The sequence below is a fragment of the Xenopus laevis genome, chromosome 8S, assembly GCF_017654675.1.
Source record: "Xenopus laevis strain J_2021 chromosome 8S, Xenopus_laevis_v10.1, whole genome shotgun sequence".
NCBI classification, from domain to species: Eukaryota; Metazoa; Chordata; class Amphibia; order Anura; family Pipidae; genus Xenopus; species Xenopus laevis.
Window position 1 is genome coordinate 35,430,723 of NC_054386.1, and position 12,988 is coordinate 35,443,710.

The window sequence follows — 12,988 nt, forward strand, 5'->3', positions numbered from 1 at the left end:
GGATAGCTATAAATTGCACATTGGCAGTCATCCTGCATATTGTCCTTCTTTCCTCCTATTTGAATTTATATTGGTATATGCAGGTGCATGGATGGAGCACCTGAGAGACAGTTGGACTATCTACACTACGCTTATATGTGTATAAACTACTGATTGAAAAGCCCTCACCTCTCCTAAGGCTCCCTAGGAAAAACTGACTAATGTAGTAATGCACCTTTTTACCCAGTGCGACCAATTTTTTATAAAAAAAATATACTTTATTATATAATATTAATAAAATATATTTAAAAAAAAAAAAAAAGCCAAAGGATTTACATGAAGATGTGCTCAGAGAGCTCTTTTGGAAATACAATTCTACACAGTGTATCTCTAATCACATGTGTACCTCCCCTCTCCTCCCTGGATAGACAGCAGCAGCTCCTTCTCCCAGACTGTCATGTGGTGCTGTGAAGAGGGCTAGACACGCCTTTATCTTGGTCACATGTTTGTGACATCATAGCCTTCTCAAATTCACTCCATTCTAGCATCTACCCATTGCTCATGGTTCTCATGCTGGGCGGCTCAAATCCCTACGTGTATGATGGGCAGTTACGTGTCCTGATCTGGCATACAAAGGCCAACCCTATTGGCTGTAGGTTGGCAGAAGACCCATGCTAGGGGTGCCCTTCCCAAGGGTGGTTTACCCAGAATCCAAAAAGTCATCAGAGTTCGAATAGCAGGACCGTGTGTGATGGTGAGTAGGGCTGTGCTAAAAAAAGCAGTGTTTGGCTCTCTGCCACTTCCCTTCTAACCAGAGACACTGATGCCAGCAGTGCCATTATTTGTGTGAGCAGAGACAGACATTCAAAATACGCCTGCATGTGTGATCTGAGGCAGTGCCACGGTGAGACTGGTCTAAGGCAGTGATGCCAGTTCTACTATTGTTTCTGTAATAGGAGGCAAATTTTATGCCATTTGTGCCAATGGGAAGTGATACCAGTTATGCTATGTAGGAAGTGATCTGAGGTAGCGATGCCCACAGTGCCATTGTTTGTGTGATCAGAGGCAGTAATGCCAGTTATGCCAAGTGATCTGAAGCAGTGATACTAGTTATGCCAAGGTGGGAGTTATCTGAAGCAATGATACTAGTTATGCCAAGGTAGGAATGGTATTAGGCAGTGATGCCAGTTATGCCAAGGTGGGGGTGATCTGAGGCAGTTATACTAGTTATGCCAAGGTGTACTGCCATCAAGTCAACTGTATGCCACTGAGTTAAGGTTAAGTATATTATACCTGGAAAAACTAGTAAAACGCCAAACTAGTGCCAGTGCTATGATGCATTTCCCATTCAAGTTAATAAGAGCTGGCAGCAGAGGATTTGGGCACTTTTTTTTGCAAGCAAAGATGCACCCTATGTGACATAGCCCTAATTCAGAAACTTAAAGGAAAACTAAACTTCAGCAAATAACTCATTGTGTTACACCTTATGTTCCAGCTCAAGGCCAAGGGAAGATCTGTACCTCCCTATCTTCTTGCCTGCTGATTCACTGCACAAGATCTGGGCTGCTGTCACTTAGGGACTGACTCACAATATACTGTATATACAGTATAAAATTAACAATACAAGGTTGGTTAGTAATTAATCCAGATTCACAGCATAGAAACCAGTGCCTTCTGAATCCAAATAATCAGCATCAACTTCTACGACAGATGTAACCTCACTTTCTGGGAATTTTCTGATGATTTACAATTAACCCTTACTAACATAATCTTTGTTTCTTAACAGCCCAGAGCACACAGAGTGCTCCCTGAACCCCAAAGCTTGGGGAATAGAATCAGTTTTGCAGACTTTCTTAAACTGGGTATCAGACAGGACACTAGCTAAACTGTCAGCAGCTGTCTCTAGTGCTGCAAAAAGAGGTTATGTTATAATAAATTAACATTTGCTTTTTTTTGTTTTTAGGTTTGAGTTTGGCAGACACAAATAGTTTTCCATTGTCAAGGCGCTAAGGTTGTGAAATACCCTGACTGGCGATTGTGTGATGGCTGTTTCACTTAATGCCTTTAAGAGGGTCTTGGATGTCTTCTTGGACCAGCCAAATACACAGGGTTGCAGTTACAATTACAATAGTTTTATGTATGTACACCTATATATGTGTGTTTGTATATTTTTATACAGTATGTGCTTTATATATAAATAAGCATGTGTGTTTAGGGCACAAATCAATGGAAGGGGACATGTCACATGTTGAGGATGAATTCTTATTGTGGCTGTAAGACTTCAATTATATCCTTTTGAGTTTACAGCCGAAATATTCAGACCTCTGTGCTAAGGTGAGATGCCCCTTTAAGGATACAAATCTGTATGGAGGGGTACTGTTTTCTGTTCTTTACTGGTGTAAAACCATCATCTGAGCTCACTGACACATGCAAAGTTATTTGTTTCCCAGGCTAAGAGAGCAGTGCAAAAAAGGGGAAAGCCCCGGGGGCAAATCTGACATGATATTTTGAAATGCCAAGCTGTTTACTGGTTTAAATACAGTTTATGTTGTAACCCCTTAATTCTCTCTCTCTTATTCTCTATCTCCCTCAGGCACTAAGTGATGCTACTACCAGCCCATGAAACATGAGAATCATAGTAAGTACTGTAACTGTAGACTATTAGGTATGTAGTCCAATCATAGTGTATTTTATCTAGCAAACTGTCAAAACCTAGATATATATATATATATATATGTATATATATTTATATATTTTATTTTTTTTTGCAAAGAAAATCAGCCTTTTTTGCTAATTTTAAATAAACAAGGAGGAATGGCGTGTTCAAAAGGATAAAAATAAATACAAAAGTGCAGAAAATAATATCGGGCATAGACTCCAGTCCTACACATTAAATTTTGTAACTATTTTTTGCTACTGCATTATTGTTTGTAGGCATCGTTACTTCAGAAATGTTTCCATTTGCCATACAAAGGTATTCCCATTGTGCAGGGGCGATATTTACTGGCGATTTGTTGTTGCAATTTTTTCCTTCCAAAGATGATGCTGTACACGCTACTTATGGGATATTAAAGGGAACATTTACCTAACCCATGACTTTTTGAAATTGTTTTTTTTTTTACTGCTTTAATTTTTAAAAATGAATTTGTTTTATTTTCCCTGCCACGTTTCCCAATAGCAACTCAGTAGAATATACCACTGACTTTCTATACTGTTACAGTTTCATACATACATTTCACAGTTGATACATTGCACAGCAGCAGTCCAAGCTCCAGTAGCATTTACAGAGCAGCTGTTCCAATGGATATATTTGTTGCTAGAAGGGCCCTGATCTTTAGACACATTCAGTAAACTTCAGTTATTTTCTTCCTGTAAAACTAAAAGACGTTTTTCATGGTGTCCTTCCTGGTTATAAAAAGGTGTCAATGACTCATATAGATGTTTTGTGGTACCTGCAGGCCCAGTTATGCGTGGGAAGCCTGTTGCTATGTGTGGTTCTTTGGCTTTGCTGGATCAAAGTGAACACCAAGGAGAAAGCTGATGAGCAGCCAAGATCTTTACCTCAAATTCTTACGCTGCCGGGATATAGCTGCCTTCCAGATGTACAGGTTAGTGGAGCCAGAACCCACTGATGAAAAATACAAGGTTATAGGTCAGTAAGGCTGATTTATACAGGGGACTCTGAGTATCACTCATGTATTATAAGGCATAATGTACCCCCTACTGTAAATGATAAGGATATTAGAAGTCACTGAGGGGTGCTGTAACCATACTGTAATATAAATTAGATCACTGAGGGGTGCTGTAACCATACTGTAATATAAATATCACTCAGAGTGATATTTTTAGGGTAGCACAATGGCTCAATTTGTTAGCACTGGTAAACCGCAGTGCAGACATGGGCACTGTCTGCAAGAAGGCCCAGGGTCAGACTGGCCTGGTGGGGGCACCGGAGAAAAAGCTGGTGGGCCCCAGTGGACTGGACCCCTCCCTCCCTGGTCCTCCATATGTCTACAAGAAGGAGAAGGTAGGCGTGGGGTGCCTGAGTGGGTTGTGGCTCAGGCATCCCCTGGGGGTGGGGACATAGAAAGGCAAGGAAGTGCAGTTTCCCCAGATTTTTATCTAGCTAATCAAAAGGAAATCTAAACTGCCAGTTACTCTTATTTCCATTACATGACGTGACATTATTTGCTGTTCTTTCCGTTTAGCCCCTCTCCAGGAATCCCTGTAAATCATGTGCTGTGGCAGATGCTGGGATCAGGCCTTGGGCCTCAGATTGATCAAGCTGAGTGTGTCCTACGCATGAATACAGCTCCAACTCTGGGCTATGAAATGGATGTGGGCAGCTGGAGTTCTTTGAGGGTGGTATCCCAAACCAGTTTCCCTTTTCTGCTGTGCAATCAGACCTACTTCTTTCAGCAGTCCCAGGACACTGTATATGTGATCTGGGGTCCCCTTAGGCAAATGGACATTGACAGCGGTATCACGTATCGTATCACGCTAAGGGGAAGTATCCCCAGGTGCAGATCTACACGCTAACACAAAGCATGATGGCACACTGTGACCAGGTCTTCCAGAACGAGACAGGGAAGAATATGTGAGCATAATACATGCTATATAAAGTTCTTTCTAGTTATCCAAGCCAAGACCAAATATATAATTAAACATTTCTCATATATTTAGCAACCAAAGTATTTGTAAAACATCTTGGCATATAGCATAAGTGGATGTCTTTGGGTCACAAGCTGGGCCACCATCATAAATCAAGAGTCTGCTTACTTCTTAGTTGTGTTAGCCCTCTTTCCATAGATTCTGGGTATTCCTATAGTTGAGTCCCAACTATAGAACCAGAGTAACTTTCTGTGTATCTCATTTGGTGGGTTGATGGCATGACAATGGCTTTGCTAACATGAAGGTTTTACTCATTTCAGGGCAATGTCTGGAACGTTCACCATGATTCTGGCCATGGAGCTTTGTGAAGAGATCACGGTATATGGAATGGTTGGCCAGAATTACTGTAGGTAAGGATTGGGGTAGGTGGGAACTGGAAGGTTTTGGGCAGGAGAAAAGACTCCATGTAGGGTAAATGGAAGTCAGAGACACTCCAAAAAGAGGCAGGGCTGCAATATTACTATGGGAAGTTGGAGAGCACTTACTGAGAGTTGGAAAGGACAGAGTACACATCCTACTACCCATGCTTTCTTCACCCTTTAGCGATCGGTCTTACCCCCCCCTGTGCCTTATCACTACTATGAAAAGGGGAGACTGGATGAGTGCACTATGTACATGATGCACGAGAGAGCTTCAATGGGAGCCCACCGGTTTATCACAGAGAAAGCGGTATTTTCCCGCTGGGCCCGCAGGAAGCGGATCCATTTAGCCCACCCCTCATGGGATGCTTGAGGAGGATCTAAATGTCTTCATCTATTTCACCTGTTCATAGTTCCAAACCTGGAGCGGTTTCCTCTCTCTATAGGTCAATACTTCTCTGTGCTGGAACTCTACAGTGCTGTATACTCGATACTGCACCCATATGTCAAGATGTGAACACTAGAGAACCGAGAAGAACTTAGAGACCCCTATAGTTCAGTGATCTGGAATTTTTTCCAACAGGGCACCTCCACTTCATAGAGCAGTGACTGGTCTCAAGCTGCTACATCAGTGACAAGCAATTGATGGCCCCTATATATGTTGCTAAAGCTTGGCAAAATTGGGAGGATGCCAGTGACCCACTAATTGCGCTTTATTGTATTCTCTTTACAGGTTGAATACATTGTCATAATATCCACAATGGTGTGTTGGTTTGTACCTGTAGGGCAGTGTCGGACTGGGACACCAGGGGCCCACCCAAAAATCTTAGACCAGGGGCCCACTCTCAGTACTAATATGCTTCATCTCATCAATCAACCTCTATTCTCCTAGTTTGTTTTCTTTACATACTATAATCTATTATTCCATCTATTTAGCCTCTTTGTTCTCATATAATAGGGAATGGTCATGAAATAGGCCAAAAGTTTAGCAGCATGAGGGCCCACTGATACCTTGGCCCACCGGGAGTTTTCCTGGTATCCCGGTGGGCCAGTCCGACACTGCTGTAGGGTACAACAGGGATTGATAACCCAAGTATTTTGTGTATTAGTAACAAGCGACACAATTGCTTCCCTCAGCCGGACAAGGTTTTTTTTCTGCTTTTAGTGCCAAGATAAACTGGCACCTTAGTAGACCTCTATCGAAACTCTGTTGGAAACTACTGCTATTACACCTTCATTCACCATATTACTTCCTTGAAAATATAGAAAAGTTGCAGACACCAAATATATATAAATATACAAACACATATATACACACCATACTTTGTGGGAGACTCACACAAGGGAAGATGGGAGGGATTTACCAGTATTATAAAATCATATGGTACCAGTATTAAGAGAGCACTTTAATTCACATTAAAGCCATGTTCTGCATCTCTTCGCACTGACCAGCTCTACCTAATTTTGGAAGGACTAATTCCAGCCTTTGTTTACTGTTAAAAACATCAATGCAAAATGGTTATGTTGTGATTTTCTATTTCTGCTTTTAATTATTTATTAGCAAGACTCTGTTACTAGAGAATCAGCAAAGACTGAGCTTCAGTTATAGATGCTATGTCTGTTCTTGAATTGCTGATCTCCAACTCCTTGCATGCTCCTGCAGCCAGGGAGGGACAAGTGGGACAGCAGTGGACTAATATAACACTTCTTGTTAGGAAGTCCTTTATTACATGGAATCATGGTACTGTAATAGATATTAATTAGGTTTTTATCTACTTCTTGTTTGTTTCTTTTAACTGACTTTTAAATTGTATGTTGCTGCTTTATAAAATTTGAGATTGTCATTTGTTATCTGTGCTCTCTCATTTACAGACTCCAATCAACCTCCTATGGTGGCTGACTGAGCAGCATGCTGGGAGTTGTAGTAATGCAACAGCTGGACAGGTTTCAGATGCTTGCCTTTATAAAGGGGCTATTGAGAAAAAGTCATTGAGGCATAATAAATCTGCTGTTACAATTCCGACAACCCCAACTTCACCCACTAATGTATATTAATATGGCTACTGTCTTACAGTTGTACTTAAAGCCTGCCAGGAGGTAGGTCTGAATGATGTACAAGATGGGGAGCACCCATGTACTGCCCTTTCTACAATCCACATGGATACAACACTGCTAAACCTAACAGCGCTGTATTCATGGTAGAGGTGCTATCCCCCACCTCAGTAACGTAACTAGGGGGCACAGGGCCCATGTGCAAATCTATTTATTAAACCTATTTATATTTTATATTCTTCTATTTTCTAAAATCTTCCATTGTGCAGCAATATAACATTTCCCCCATGGCTCACACGGTATCTAAGAGACACAGAAAACAGAAAGCAACTGAGCTTTCCAGGTATCGAAGGATAACCTGAGTCATTTGGTTGCACCAGAGGGAAAAAAGCCATCACTGTAAAGCTTGCTTATGGTAAAAAGACAATAATGTATAAATCTATACACACTCATCTTATAAATCTATATTATGTATTTTATTTTTTTTGCACCATGCAAAAAATAAAATTCAGACCCTTGACCAACCCCACCATTAGTTAGATGATGCTTGTGCACCTCTGTTTTCAAATAGTGCTTGGGATCAGGGCTGTGATTGGTCCTTTTGTTCTAGAGCCTCCAGCGTTACTTTGGCCTTGTGTTTGGGATCATTCTGCGGCTTAAAGATTAACAATTGTCCAATTCTACATTTTTTAAGCGGCCTAAAACCAGTTACCACTTTTGCACACACAAGTTGCTACGGCTGAAGGCAAAACAAAACAAAGAACAAAACCCAAGTCATAACAAATTATCTCTGTGTGAATTAAAAGTCACAATGGATTGATTTCTGAACTACCATCCTCATTGTTTGATTATACAGGAGAAATGTTTTAAACAATACTCAATGACTCATTGGCAAGACTTACCACTAGGTGTCTCTCTTCTCTATAGAATTAGTGTGCATGTACAGAAGAGGGCACCTTATTGGTAGTTCCAGGAAATACAACCACTATTTTATTCATCATTATCAGATATCTGGGGGAAGTGGTTACCCAAATTACTGCATTTTATTAAATTTTGATGCCTAGTAACCATTCAAAAAATGCCACCAAATCAGTTCAAACTTGGTATGCAGACTCTCAGGATTTGACAATTTACAGGAATATATACACTTTAAAGCATCCAGAATGCCCCCCTCTTTGGCCAGGCACGACTATCCATCTATGTATAAAATGTGGGTGGCTTTATGCAAAAAGACAAGCAAACCTGGTACTTGCTGGAGCATCAGTCATGCTATGTTAATGGACTCAGGGAGGGGACTGAAGGGGTTTAGGATGGAATTAACATGATTGCTCTGGCAATCAGTCTCAGTTTAATATCACAGATTTACAGCCTTAGAAGCAGGCTTTTGATAACCTGCCATGGGATTAAATTATTACTTCTGCAAAAAAAAGGCCTTTTCCTTCAGCTATATGATCTATTTTCTCGTGCTGTTTTTTCTTGTTTAAATTTCAACACATACATTTATAAACAAAATAATGTATGTTTTATATAATGCATGTAATAAAAATAGTTTGATAATTTTTAGACTTTTTTTAGTTGTTGTTTTTTTTTAGAATACAAAAAACACATTAAAGCTATTGGCACAGGGGTCAAAACACCCCTTGCCTGCTCACTTTTACTTAACCCTAACAACATTAATAGTTGTGCTTTCCAGCCCAAAATTGCTTCCTAGAAGATGTTAGGTCTGAAAAGCACCGGAATGTGCTTTGCAAACACATATTGTGGTTTTCTTCACTTTCTGTTTTGCTAAACAAGAAGCAGTTGGTAACTACTTGTCAATCACAAAATTTTAGGGATGCACCGAATCCAGGATTTGGTTCGGGATTCGTCCAGGATTCAGCCTTTTTCAGCAAGATTCGGATTCCTTCTGCCCGGCTGATCCGAATCCTGATTTGCATATGGTATTCGGCCGAATCATTCACAAAGGATTCAAGGATTCGGCCAATCCAAAATAGTGGATTCAGTGCATCCCTACAAAATTTCTCTCTCCTGCTCATCCTCCTTGGGAATCTAACAGATTATAAACTAAGAGACCAAATAGTGGAAAAAACAAACTCACCTCGCATTAGAGAGAGACTGCTCCTAGAGCAGGATTTAACCCTTGCAAAGGCTATTACAGTTGCTAGCCAAATAGAAACAGCAGTAGCAGAGGCTAAAACTCTCAGTCAGGGAACTGCTGGGAATGTACAGATTGTGAATTCAACACTGTGGCCTAATAATGCTCAGTCACAGGCAAAATACAGTGCTAAGGAAAGGGATTCACCTACACTGCAAAACCATACAGCAAATACAAATAGAAAATACTGCTTTCACTGTGGTTCAACACAACACACTGCAAATCATGTTACATGTCCTGCAAAAGCTATACGGTGCCGCAAATGCAAAAAGGTAGAACATTTTGCTAAGATCTGCCATAGTTCCGCTAAAGATGTTCATGAAGTCACTACTACAAATGTCACAGTATTAAGTGTGGATAAAGCTGGTACATTTATTCCAGACAAGTTTATATGCACTGTCAGTGTCAGTACTGCTTCTGCTGACAAGGGACACTCCATTAACCTGATGCTTGATACAGGTTCAGCTGTTTCTATACTACCAAAGGATATTTTCTTGCAATACTTTGCAAACGATACGCTTGTTGCACCTGCCCTGAAACTGTCAGTTACTTAAAGGATCCAATCCCTGTGCTTGGTTGCTTGCCAGTGACTGTACAATTTGAATCAAATATTGCAAAATGTGACTTTTACATTGTGAATAAGGTTACTGCTATACTTGGAAGGGATCGCTTTGCTGCATTAAACCTACAATTAGTTGATGGTCTCATTGCTACAGCACCAGTGCCTGCCACACAGCCAGTGTCTAAAATTTCACCACAAAGCAACACTTTGTACACAAAGTTAAGTTGAGACCAGATCTAAAACCAGTACACGTCAGAAATTGAGGCGATCTCCGTGAACCTAATAAAGCAGTTGTTATGGATAATCATCCCTTGCCATACATAGAGGAAATATTTTCAAAACTCAGAGGAGCAAAATTCTTTTCAACTCTGGATCTTCAGAGTGCTTATCATCAAGTAATACTGAATGAGGAAAGTAGAGACCGCACTGCATTTATCACCCATGATGGTTTGTTCCGGTTCATGCCCGTACCTTATGGACTGGCTTCAGCACCGAGTTGTTTTCAAAGACTGATGTCTTCTATACTCCATGCCTCTGAGGAAGCTGATTGGACCAGCGAAACGCGTCAGGCAGTAGGGGACAGGACGCTGACCAGCAGGAACGCAACCACGAGGGATAGGAAAAGCCGGCTTTTTTATTCCTACCCCGGAAAGACCTGGGCAACCTGCAAAGGACAGTGGACTTTTTTGAAATGCTTGTGAAACTTGATCAAAATGTGAGTGTAAAAATTTTTTTATGAAAGTTTTTAAATATTTATTAAAACGTATTGCACAATATACGTCTCTATTCCATGTGGGATCGATTGGAGGAACTGAGAAGGAGTCGTAAAATAATACTACATGCGAGCCACATACTAAGGTCTTGTAAGTAGGCACTTTAGCCGCTGTTTGGTGAAAGGCACAGAAATTTGTCGTAAAGGGAAAAGGAAAACACTACTATACGTTGTTGAAATAATAAATGTCTTGTAAGTAGGCACTTTAAACATTTGTTGGTGGAAGACGCACATGCATGTTGAAAATTAAATATTAGGCACAGCCCCCGAAATGGAGGACTAAAACAAAAGGAATTTTTGAAAAAAAAAGGGGAACAAACACAACAAAATATATATATAAAAAAATCTTTTGCACATAAGCATCTGGTGTAAAACGAATATTTCCAAAAATATTACACTATATGTCGATTTTCTCTTTTTTTCTCCCATTCTTCTTCGATTCTGTTGAGTTCGACTCCGTTGCCAAAGGCGCTGATCCACTTTTTTCTTATATGAAGTATTCTACAGCTGAGAGACTGAATTAGGACCGGCAGGAGGGGACTAAAACTAAAGGACTGAACTTTTTTCATCTCTGGTGCACATTGTCTACGCTCCAATTATGGATCTTCATGACAAGTACGTAGAAAAGGTTCTGAAATGCATTGATTCTGCAGGACTGAAACTGAACCTTTCCAAATGCCACTTCAGACAAACTCCGCTGTCATTTCTGGGTCATATAATCTCACAAGATGGATTACTGCCTTACCATGTCATATATAGTTACATAGTTACATAGTTAAATTGGGTTGAAAAAAGACAAAGTCCATCAAGTTCAACCCCTCCAAATGAAAACCCAGCATCCATACACACACCCCTCCATATTTTTAATTAAATTCTATATACCCATACCTATACTAACTATAGAGCTTAGTATCACAATAGCCTTTGATATTATGTCTGTCCAAGAAATCATCCAAGCCCCTCTTAAAGGCATTAACTGAATCAGCCATCACAACATCACCCGGCAGTGCATTCCACAACCTCACTGTCCTGACTGTGAAGAACCAACTACGTTGCTTCACATGAAAGTTCTTTTCTTCTAGTCTAAAGGGGTGATCCACTTTATGGGTAAAAAGGTCCCCTGCTATTTGTCTATAATGTCCTCTAATGTACTTGTAAAGTGTAATCATGTCCCCTCGCAAGCGCCTTTTTTCCAGAGAAAACAACCCCAAACTTGACAGTCTCCCCTCATAATTTAAGTCTTCCATCCCTCTAACCAATTTAGTTGCACGTCTCTGCACTATCTCCAGCTCATTTATATCCCTCTTAAGGACTGGAGTCCAAAACTGCACTGCATACTCCAGATGAGGCCTTACCAGGGACCTATAAAGAGGCATAATTATGTTTTCATCCCTTGAGTTAATGCCCTTTTTATGCAAGACAAAACTTTATTTGCTTTAGTAGCCACAGAATGACACTGCCCAGAATTAGACAACTTGTTATCTACAAAGACCCCTAGATCCTTCTCATTTAAGGAAACTCCCAACACACTGCCATTTAGTGTATAACTTGCATTTATATTATTTTTGCCAAAGTGCATAACCTTGCATTTATCAACATTGAATCTCATTTTCCATTTTGCTGCCCAGTTTTCCAGTTTAGACAAATCACTCTGCAAAGTGGCAGCATCCTGCATGGAACCTATAGTTCTGCACAATTTAGTATCATCTGCAAAAATAGAAACAGTACTTTCAATGCCCACCTCCAGGTCATTAATAAACAAATTGAAAAACAAGGGACCTAGTACAGAGCCCTGCGGTATTCCACTAACAACACTGGTCCAATTAGAAAATGTTCCATTTACCACCACTCTTTGTAGTCTATCTTTTAGCCAGTTCACCATCCAGGTACAAATACTATGTTCCAGGCCAACATTCCTTAATAGGGATGTCGCGGACTGTTCTGCGGCGAACTTGTTTGCGCGAACATCGGCTGTTCGCGTCCGCCTCAAGTTCGCGAACATCGCGCGACGTTCGCCAATAGGCGTTCGCGTCAAAATCGTTCGACCATTCGGTCGCTAAAATCGAACGATTTTCGTTCGATTCGAACGAAAATCGTTCGATCAAACGATTAAAATCCTTCGATCGTTCGAATCGAACGATTTTCGGATGTTCGAAGTTCGCGAACTGTTCGCATTTTTTGCCGGTGTTCGCGAACGGCGTTCGCGAACACATTATCGGCGGTTCGCTACATCCCTATTCCTTAATTTAACCAGTAACCTTTTGTGTGGCACTGTATCAAATGCTTTAGCAAAGTCTAAGTAAATCACATCCACTGCCATCCCAGAATCGAGGTCTCTACTTACCTTTTCATAAAAAGAAATTAAGTTAGTCTGGCAAGATTATGATTTGCTATGAAGTCCAGTATCTTCTCCTATATTAACCCTTCGAAAAGCTTTC

The 12,988-nt window shown here is 40.6% G+C and overlaps 1 pseudogene; it reads left to right on the top strand.

The window, feature by feature from the left end:
* Positions 1-486: 486 nt before the first annotated feature.
* On the top strand, positions 487-7,295 carry LOC108699975 (annotated as a pseudogene).
* The last annotated feature ends 5,693 nt before the right edge of the window (positions 7,296-12,988 follow it).